Source organism: Amphiura filiformis, chromosome 19 (genome assembly GCF_039555335.1).
Source record: "Amphiura filiformis chromosome 19, Afil_fr2py, whole genome shotgun sequence".
Taxonomy (NCBI): Eukaryota; Metazoa; Echinodermata; class Ophiuroidea; order Amphilepidida; family Amphiuridae; genus Amphiura; species Amphiura filiformis.
The window spans coordinates 57,126,230-57,137,720 of NC_092646.1; the positions used below are offsets into that span (position 1 = coordinate 57,126,230).

Sequence of the window (11,491 nt, forward strand, 5' to 3'; positions counted from 1 at the left end):
TTAAATTTGAACAGTTGAAAAGCTGAAAATTGTGAAATGCCGGTCCATAAAACCTTTCGTGGTCCTACATATCGGGAGTATTGGTCCTAAATGCCAAAAGCCGAGAATAAATACACAATATCAGGTGTTTCTCTATTCAATTCTTGCAATATCTGAACGCGTACGTTTTCAAGATTTTGTATGCATTGGACTTTGGAACTAGGGATTTGAAGGAGTCAGAAAAGTGCCTGAACGCGTAAATACGTGTGTTTTGTGCGTTAAAGAAAACCCTGCCGAGGGCCTATAATTTTAACCGCAGTCAATATTTGTTTTATATACCAAATCTAAAGATTCTTGTTATCTGTTTGGTTAAAAGCATCGATTATGGAAAGCGAAATTAATAGTTTCAATGCGAACGGCACAAATTACAATCTGCGATTTCCGCGTAATTATAGCGCGCGCAAATATTAATGCGTGCGTAATATCATTTTACGCTGGGAACAACGCACACGCAGAACTATGCCCGGGGAATAGTTACTTTTGCGGGCATAGTCAAAACTATGCCCGCTCTTTTAACCAATCAGATGGCGGGAATCTTTAGATGAGGTATATATTACATCCAAACCGTCTAGTTATGCCACACTTTCTGTAAATATGAACACATAAATAACTTTAAGATGAGTTTACAAGTGGCAATGCCCTATTTAATTCCATATTTACCTTTGCTCCCCTATAATAAACGTTCTAGCTATTTTGGCGGCCATTTTGAAAACCTTGCAAATGGGAAAAAGCGGTGAATCATATTTTACACCCTCTAAGCATGGTTTGGGACATACGAATCGTGTTATTTTTTACTAATAAGTGACATAGTGAGTCTGTTTTCTATTATTTTGTCCATCATTTTAATCATTTTGGAGGCCATTTTGAAAAAGTCGATTTATCCATCTTTCGCAGAGGTTGATTTTGGTAGACTTTTAGTATGTACTAAAGGCACCTAATAGAAATATTTTCCTCAAAAAATAATCCATGTTGCAATTTTTTAGACCTTTTCAGCTGATTTTACTGGCCTATTCAGACGATAAATCTCCCAATCTTTGGATACCGGGTTTGAAAATGATGAATATCTCCCGTAAATGATTTCGTATAAAGAAACCAGATATGATAGTCGTTAGTTTGAGCTTTGAGATACTAGCTTGCGTCTTGAGTCAAAAACTGACAATAATTTTGATTTATATGTGCCGAATTATATAGCGCAGTGTATAGGCCAATCGTGAAGGTAGTCTATAACCATATGACCTAATGGTGTACCATGCTCGACTAACACACAGCGAGGACAGTAACCGGGCTAATCGGGGCTAATCGGGGCTACCATGGCGATTTCTGCCATGAAGATATCGGGGCGATGACACTGTGTCACGTAGGTCGCCATCTTGGTAGTCTGGTGTTATGGGCGCACATCACTAAATGATTATGATGATATCAATACACCTTCCCTCCATTAGAAGATAGGAAGTTACTATATAACTTGTCATCTGACATTTTAAGTATCTCAAAATCCAATTGTTATGGGCGCACATCACTAAATGATTATGATGATATCAATACAGAGCTTTAACAATTTTAGTACAAATGGGTTATTACTGAGTTTTTAAACCATCATTTTCTTTTCATACTATTAGTACGACTGCTCCACTTACATCTTGATGGTTTCTCTGCAGTGTCACTAGTTTTGGAGACATTCTCATCACAACTGGAATCCATCTGGCGAGGACTGGAATCGGATGCCATTTAATATTCTGAAAAAAAAGCGTAAAGTTTGTAAGGTTGGCAGTATGTCTTGCATGACATGGTATTCGTCCTAATTACCATCCTGTGCAAGAAGAATATTAATTTGCTGACCAAAATCATTGGTATTAAAATAGCCTTGCCATATTACCATATTAATTGTTACCTACCCACGTCGGTCAAGCAGGTATCCTTCTAGGATGCTGTATGACCTGGATTTTGCTGATAATATTGCCCTGTTGGAATCTTCCACAGCCCGGGCTCAGTCGCAGCTTACTAGGACTGCAACTGCAGCAGCAGATCTAGGCCTTGTCTTCAGCGCACCTAAGACAGAATATATGACTGCAAACTGTTATACGCCCAACCAGCACTTGAAATCTATGGTAGTACCATCAACCATGTCACAGACTTTAAGTACTTGAGTTCCAAGATGGGCTCTAGTGCTGGAGACCTAGAAAGAAAAAAAAAGCACTACCCTGGGCAGCTTTCTGAAAACTGGAACGCCTTTGGAGAAGCCCATCCATGCCAATCGAAACAAAAATCAAGCTGTTTGAGACAACTTGTGTTACTGTCTTTCTGTACGGATGTGAGTCATGGGTAATCACCAAGGACATGGACAAAAAATCAACGCCTTTGCAACATCTTGCTACAGAGTCATGTTAAACATCAAGCGTGTGGATCGGATTCCAAATGAAACCATCTACAATCTGACCGAGTCACCACTGCACTGGTTGCCAGAGTCAAGATTCATCAACTAAAATTTCTCGGCCATATACTGCGTCTTGAAGACGACCAGCCTGTGAAAGAATATGCCCTTTATATTCCACCACATGGGAAGAGGAAACCGGGAGAACCAGAGCGCACACTGTACTTACAGTATGTCCATCACCTCCTGGGAGATACTGAAGGGATGTTGCAGCCAAACAAAATTGTTGCGCTTGCCCAAGATCGCAATAAGTTGGAGAAAGCTTGTAGTCGCCTGCTCCGCAGCCGACTGATGATGATGATGATCACCAGTACTTTCCCGAACTTGGTCGATTTGGCTACTCTTCTGTGCTTCAAAATGAAGCAATTTTTACAGTTTCTTTTTCTTGGTCGGTTGTACTTGGTTGTTTATACTTGTGCTTGATTTTGCGTTAGAAAAAAATGAGCAACATCTCACTTGCCCAAAGGGCCAGTAGAAAACAGAAACCCCAAGTCAGACCCTGTCACACATGCAGAATGGCAAATTCTGGTAAAGCCACGTGATTCAAAATTTGTCCGAAGTGCTAATTAATAAATGCCTAGCCGGGCCGGGCTAGTACTGTGCTGCCCGGGGGCACTCAACTTTTGAAGGTGACAGAGATATCATTGATAGGCGCGGAAACCAGTTTGATTTGGTCATTTTGGTAGTGATAAGTTGGTGGTAAGATGGGCCAAAAAAAGGGACACGTTCCGTCTGTTATATTTGGGGGATTCACCAAAATGGGGGTCTTTCCATGAGACTAGGTAAAATGTCACCAAAAAGGGGGATCTTTCCATATAACACTGAGACAAATTTTGGGTCAAAAATATAAAATGTAGGTCCAAAATATAGATGAGTTGACACATATATATAGTTGATACTAAATTTTCAATTCTGAAAGTCAGAATTTTTTGACAAATTTGAAGAAAAAATACTGAAATATTGCGAAACTAAAAAGGGGGTTCAATTTAATTGAAAATACGGTACCAGTTCATAATTACAGACCCATAGGCACCTATACCTATCCAACATGTCATGGGCAGTAGGCAATATACGAAATGCAAAAATAGTCACAAATTTATCAAGGGGTGTAGTACCACCTTAATAAATTACAATTTAATCGTGTACTAATAAATATTTATTTTGGAAGGTTCGTGTTTGTTTTAAATTTTGGGGCGTTTTTCCAAAATTTCACATTTTTGGCGATATTTCAAAAAAGCGACATGCCAAAGACAAATCTTTTTGCACATACTTTGTTATTGCTAATACAACTATTTTCTGCATACCTACGTTACAATTCGTTGTGGTGATTAGTAATATTATAAATTTTGTGACTGCATTTTTGCGTTTTCGATGCGATTTTAGGCTTACCGTGATTTAACGTTGATATCTGGTCTTGCTCCTTTTATAATTTTACTTTGACCGTCGGCTTTTGTAAATAACAGAATGTAGATTGGCTCTGAATAAGTATCGTAGTCCTCTTGGTGGGTTTTTTCATGATATAATTAGTTTGTATTTGCATGTAACAACCCAAAATCGACCTCTGAATTCGGGGTTGAATGCAGTTTCCGGAATACCTGTGGCCTCAAACAAGTGCACGAGTGGCGACTATGGTTTTATACTTCCCGCATTCATGATTGCGTCAACGCCTAATAATATACTTCTTTGTATAGGTTGAGTGTAGCTGGTATACAAAAAATTGGTTACATGTCAATGACCATTAACTTCAGGGATAGATCCTTTGCACACCTTTCTATCATGCAGTATCTTTACCCACAGACATGTGCCCATGTCATGTGCCAATATTGCGCAACGTTAAAGGTTAATATATATTTTTTGACATGGAGAAGACTGTGTGCTTCTATGGCCGAGTGGTCTAAGGCATTGTGGTTTCTTAGTTGCTGTTCTCAGTGTCGCTTGTTCGAATCCGAGCGTCTGTTTCTTTTTCTTATGCGCTGATTTATTTTTCCAGCGTAGGTCCTAGAAAAACTAATTTATAATTTCTTTTTGTATTATTTATTTATATTTATATTATTTTGTTTGTTTGTTTGTTTGTTTGTTTGTTTGTTTGTTTGTTTGTTTGTTTGTTTGTTTGTTTGTTTGTTTGTTTATTTATTTATTTATTTATTAATTATCTATTTTATTTATTTATTAAATGACGTTTTGGGGCTCGAGAGAACGGACACATTTATTTATTTATTTATTTATTTATTTTTCGATTGATTATTTGATGATTGAGTGAGCAGATTTATCGATTGCTACTTTAGTTGTGGGACTTCTAAATTAGAGTTTGAATGACATCGTACATTAGTATTGATTTGTCCGTTAAACATTATCAAAAATTAATATCACAGGTTTTATTGCAGATAGGAAGTTGGCTTAGTGATACTATCTGTTGATTCAGAACCGGAAGGTGCCGGGTTCGATTCCCACCTATGTCTATTTTTTTTAAGTAAGTAAGTTTATTTGGCGCGCGATCTCAGTTATTTGCCTCTTACAGGCACCCTCCCTCTGGAATCCAAACCACGGTTCGCTCATAACACCTCCCTTAATCACTACCAATTTTGAGAAAGTTACTCCAACTCAAAGGTTATCTTTACTACATTGAGCAATATATATCTAAAATGGACATGGTGATGAGAAGTGCATAATTTGAGATGGGTTTTGGCAGGCTTAGACATTCTTAAATTTCTTAACATCCTGTACATTTTGTCTTCAAAAATAGTTACATTTTATGAGTATGTAAGTTTGCTTGTCTGAATCAATCCGAATTCGGAGATAATTGCGTTTCAACACCTGATGCACAGAATGGTGTCACTTCAACCTGTTGCAGTTCTCATCTCATTAAATTTTTCTTTAAAAAAATTCGATCTCTTCATAAAGGAAGGTCCTCTCTATTTACTGACCAATCAGGAAAATGTTTGGTTAATGTTTTCTGGTAGAATCGGGAATTTCTTGAAACACCCTGATATAGGCCTAGCTACATTTGAATCACAACAACTCAAGTATATGTATGCCATTTAACAGGCCTGGGATTTCCTGTATCGATAAGTTTCTGCATAGACAATTGAATACATGAATACAAAAGCCACCCAAGTCCATGCGAAGTTATTTTGAGAGAAAAACCCGTGTATCATTTTAATTCCTTCAGTTAGATTTACCTGGTCAATATGGTAAGTTTTACGTGCAAATGAGTGGATAAACCTGTATTAGGTATGACGATTAGCATTTCAGGGACTTCGTGGGGTTCATTTTAAATTTTGGACTTTTTGAATCATATACAAAGACAACAATGTTAGAATGAGATTACCACTAGTAAGAGTGGTTGAGCTCAATCTGTGCTCCAACATTGTTTCGGGGGCGAGGAGTAAACAAATGCATAACATGACCTCATCGTCATGACCTATGAAACCTGTCATGTATTTTCAGCGTCATGTTCAATTCACAGGAATTTGATCTTCCAAACATCATCTGTCCCAACGATTTTCGCACAAGATTGTAGGCACTTCCTCAAACAAGTCCTCAAACATTCGAAATTTGTAGATACTACAACTGCTACAACCCGGTGCTACAACTGGTATACATGCATGTAAATAAGTAGTCCGAATAATCAGTCCCAGAACCCAGAATATTAATTCTAACATGATCGTGTAAAAATGATTACCAGGGTCATGCAGTCTATGTCAAATCAACCAGGGGTCCCCAGGTGACCCTCTCAGATTTTGATCAATTGATGATATTCCATCAGAATAATCTTTTCTAACAACAATGAACCCTTACAAAAAATAGACCTCATTCTAGGCCATGTCGTTTTTGAGAAATGGCCATTTGAAGTTTGGCCCAGACCCCCCCTATTTTTTTGGAACTCGCGAGTGTCATTGGTGATTTTTACCAACTTTGTAAAAAAGTTCTCAACAAGTCAAACAAGTCCTCAAACATTCGAAATTTGTAGATACTACAACTGCTACAACCCGGTGCTACAACTGGTATACATGCATGTAAATAAGTAGTCCGAATAATCAGTCCCAGAACCCAGAATATTAATTTCTAACATGATCGTGTAAAAATGATTACCAGGGTCATGCAGTCTATGTCAAATCAACCAGGGGTCCCCAGGTGACCCTCTCAGATTTTGATCAATTGATGATATTCCATCAGAATAATCTTTTCTAACAACAATGAACCCTTACAAAAAATAGACCTCATTCTAGGCCATGTCGTTTTTGAGAAATGGCCATTTGAAGTTGGCCCAGACCCCCCTATTTTTTGGAACTCGCGAGTGTCATTGGTGATTTTTACCAACTTTGGTAGCTCATAACTTCTTATTCAGATTATTCTTAATTGACCTAAGATTAGCTAGAATGCAACATTGCAGCTTTATATCTGTTCAGAACAAGAAGTTATGAGCTACCAAAGTTGGTAAAAATCAACATGACACTCGCGAGTGCCAAAAAAGGGGCCCGGGCCATTTCTCAAAAACGACATGGCACACCGTCATCATCCCTATATCTTCGTGTTAAAAATTGCCGTGATAGTACGATGAATCCTCACGTTTTTCAACAACTACGCATGGTGATTTTATTCGAGATAGGCCGTGCAACTCAGGCTTAGCATACAATTTGAGATTTTGAGCGCCTGCCACACTGTTTCTATTCTATGTTTTACGATTTTCGCATGATCAATATATGGCTGGCCGTAACCGCCACAACGTGGAGCTGCTACGCGTAGCTTACTTTTCGCTTCGCGGAGCTAAATTGACCAATCATGTTAGATCTTTTCATTACGCGGAGCCAGTGGATGCATCCTCGTTCCAGAGAGAAAACTCTTGCCAAAATTAATGTTTACTATGGGGATTTTAAATGAATCGATTGTAAATAAACCACGACCAGTTGTACAGGATCAATACCATTGTTTGATTAGTGTATAGTCAATGTTACCTTGCATGCATGTGTCATGTGTGTGGCGTGTTTGTTTGTTTGTTTGTCTACTGTGTCAGGCCAGGATCACTGACACCCACGGTACTGATACTCTCATACTATCACGGTGATCATATTGTTGAATGTTGTTGACTTAAAAATAATCATGATGCAGTCATGTCTACAGTAGAACTCACCACGACCTTTGAAGGACTTAAACCCTATTAAAAGCTATTAAACCAAGATAACACTCAATGAAAACGGCTCAACTATGTTACATCAGATCTTCTCTGGTTAAATACACACTGCACTTGTGTCTGTTTTACCTGTGCAATGAGCAATGAGCTGGTATTATAGTTTCAGTTGGGTGAACGATTATAGAGCAAACGCAAGGTAACAATACTGTGGGCTTTTGTTTACGAAATGAGACAAAAGTCTGCTTATTGTTAACCAGCGTTCTTGAAAATGAGAAGCTTAATGACTTAACACGGTTTAGAAATAATTTCTTCATATTTTTTGGTACAAAGTACCAATATTTCCAAACACCTAAATTAGCTAAAAATTTAGGACATGTTACAAAACTATATTTTCTAGAATTTCAGAGAATACTTTAAATATTGGCCGGTTATTTTTTACACAGTAGTGACGTCAACTAGGCAATGGCCTATACTTCTAACATACACTATTTGTAGAGGTCACGCGTCAATGTTGAGCGCACTGAGTATTGTGTATAGGAAAACGGACAGTAACTACAGTATGTATGGCCTACTACTAGTATATAAAGTAAATCCGAACTGGTTTGCAGTTTGCTGAAGGTCGAATTCCGCATTATACAAATTAGCTCCCGGCGATACACTGCAGATCGCAGAACTGTGTGCATAGTTTACCACCACTCTGCCTAGCTATATAGTTATGTACAATACTGTATGAGTTTCTTATGAGTGCATGTCCATCTTAATAATAAGTCAGTTCGTACTTTTCATAAACTACTTTTTGAATCATAACTTTCGTGACCGAGGATATCTTGCAACTACGTGACGCTCGTCTGGCAAATTCTTAATGAATAAATTCGCTTCACGTAATGAGTAAGTCGTACTTAATTAGTCAGTTTTACCTCCGAGTAATGAAAAACTCTAACATGATCATGATTGGTCAATTTGGCTCCACGGAGCAAAAAGTCAGCTACGCGTAGCAGCTCCACGTTGTGGCGGTTGCGGCCTACCATATCAGTATCCCATATGATATTTCTATTGCAAGAAAATTTTATTTGTTGTCAGGTTTTATCTTAAATACACTAACTGGAAATTAAATACACTAATTAGTGAGGACCGGTATTTTGCTGTGGATATCTTTAACTGCAATTTGCGGGTAAAAAATTTGAAATCCTGAGTAAATATTTTGATCATATTCAACTCATTGAGAAAAAATTTATATAAAAGAATGCATGTAAAATCCAGCTGCAATACAATGTACATTATTGACACACTATCACTCTCTTTATCTACGGCAATAATAGAATATCGATTTCAATCGAATTGAATACGATGCTCAGTTTTGAGTTTGTAGTTGACTACTAAGCGACCTAAGCGATCGATTGCTAGCCAATCAGATAGAACTCCTTTTCTTGCGTTCGGTGAAATACCAGTCGCCCGTCGCTCACCAACGGAGTATTAAATTTATATTTATCGAATAGGAAGTCGACACTGTGCATGGCCTATGAGGCCAAATTTTTGTATGGGTTCATTGTGGCCACAAAAGATTATTCTGATGGAATTTCATCAAAATCTGAGAGGGTCACCTGGGAACTTTTCAGAAAATTGGTTGATTTGGCATGGACTGACCATGCCGGGCACCATGCTTACCTTGTCCTTGCTTGGCTTAATGAACAGTGATGAATGGCGCAGTAGCGTCGATTCACATCAAATGCATGGCAGATAATTGATATGGTATACGTATGCTGTGATCGTAGACTCTAGATACATGTATAATTTGTATTTTATATGCCTACTTTATTGCAAACGGACACGGTCACCCGGGCACGGTCACTGGTAAAATGTAAAACTATCCTCGACTACAGCCTCGACGTCATGTAATATACTGGTAAGCAAGCATTAGCCTTTTCACGTGAGGCTGACATAAATACGCCAGCATTTTTTACTTGAGGCTGACATCAATACCACTACAACTCGGTCCATTACAATTTAGTCCAACCCAAGTTCGCCCCAGTTGTCAACAGATCGACCATAAGGGGCTGTGCAATAACTATAAACCATATGGGCCAATAATTAAAATGAGGGAAGGAGAAATTTTTGGCGGGCCGAAAGGGGGGGAAACAATTTTTGACAAGCCGGGGGGTAAGTAATTTTGGCACACATTTAGGCCTATATGCAAATTTCCTGCTCGCTGTGCTCGCTAACATGTTTCTAGACCATTAATTTTTAAATTTGCAACTTGGGATCCAAAAAATTGGCAAAGGGGGGGGGCAAACATTTTTTGGCGGGCTGAGAAGGGGTGAAGCGATTTTTGGCGGGCCGACGGGGGGCGATTTTTGGCGAGACGTTTGGATTTTTTTTTTCAAAGTCGCCCACATGGTGGGGTAAGTTCACCCTAATTAAATATGGTTAAAATATTGCATAACAATAACAATTCAATGCAACCCAGATACCAATACAACATTGGCCCACTGAACGTTGGAACCATCATATAGGCTTAGGAATCGGGGGCTTGGGGGCCCTCAGCCCCGTCAATAATTTTGGTGCGGGGACTGGATTACCTTTTCAGCCCCCCCCCCAAAAAAAAAATCCTAGGTGAAGTCAAAAAATTGTGATAAAATAGAAGGAAAATGGGTGTTTGTGACCTATATTTTTCTGACTCCCAGGGGAAACCCCCTCGGGCAGCCCCCAGTATGACCCACGAAAACCTTTTTTTCAATTTACGCCCCCCCATGTTGAAAATCTTCATAAGCCAATGACCATCGCGGTTAGCACTTGGCACGCTAACATTGGCCCACTGGTTTGCCACTCCTTTGACTAACAGTTGGCATTCCAACATAGTAGCCCAGGGTTTATTCCCATCTTTTCAGCAGCCTTTGGAATTCCATTATTTGGCCCAATGTTGAAATGCCAGTTGGCATTACAACATTGGGCCATTGTTGATATGCCATTCATGAGTCAATATAGTTGGCATGCGGCAACATTGGGCCAATGTAATGCCATTTGTTTCGATAGTTGGCATTGTAACATTGGGCCAATGTTGGAATGCCATTCCGGTTTCGATAGTTGGCTTGGCAACATTGGGCCAATGTTGGAATGCCATTCCTGTTTCGATATTTGGCATTGCAACATTAGGGCAATGTTGGAATGCCATTCCTGTTTCGATAGTTGGCATTGTAACATTGGGCCAATGTTGGAATGCCATTCCGGTTTCGATAGTTGGCTTGGCAACATTGGGCCAATGTTGGAATGCCATTCCTGTTTCGATAGTTGGCTTGGCAACATTGGGCCAATGTTGGAATGCCATTCCCGTTTCGATATTTGGCATTACAACATTAGGGCAATGTTGGAATGCCATTCCTGTTTCAACAGTTGGCATTGCAACATTAGGGGGGGGGAAACGCCCTCGGGCACCCCCCAGTATGACCCACGAAAACCTTTTTTCAATTTACGCCCCCCCCATGTTGAAAATCTTCTTAAGCCAATGACCATCGCGGTTAGCACTTGGCACGCTAACATTGGCCCACTGGTTTGCCACTCCTTTGACTAACAGTTGGCATTCCAACATAGTAGCCCAGGGTTTATTCCCATCTTTTCAGCAGCCTTTGGAATTCCATTATTTGGCCCAATGTTGAAATGCCAGTTGGCATTACAACATTGGGCCATTGTTGATATGCCATTCATGAGTCAATATAGTTGGCATGCGGCAACATTGGGCCAATGTAATGCCATTTGTTTCGATAGTTGGCATTGTAACATTGGGCCAATGTTGGAATGCCATTCCGGTTTCGATAGTTGGCTTGGCAACATTGGGCCAATGTTGGAATGTCATTCCAGTTTCGATATTTGGCATTACAACATTAGGGCAATATTGG

General features: G+C 39.3%; 1 protein-coding gene across 1 annotated transcript in view; it reads right to left on the minus strand.

Moving 5' to 3' along the window:
- LOC140140680 (uncharacterized) overlaps window positions 1-1,774 on the minus strand; it is a 46,864-nt gene extending 45,090 nt beyond the window's left edge. The window contains exon 1 of the mRNA XM_072162438.1: window positions 1,677-1,774. The gene's annotated coding sequence lies outside the window, so the exon portion shown is untranslated. The remainder of the gene's footprint in view (window positions 1-1,676) is intronic.
- Between the last annotated feature and the right edge of the window lie 9,717 nt (window positions 1,775-11,491).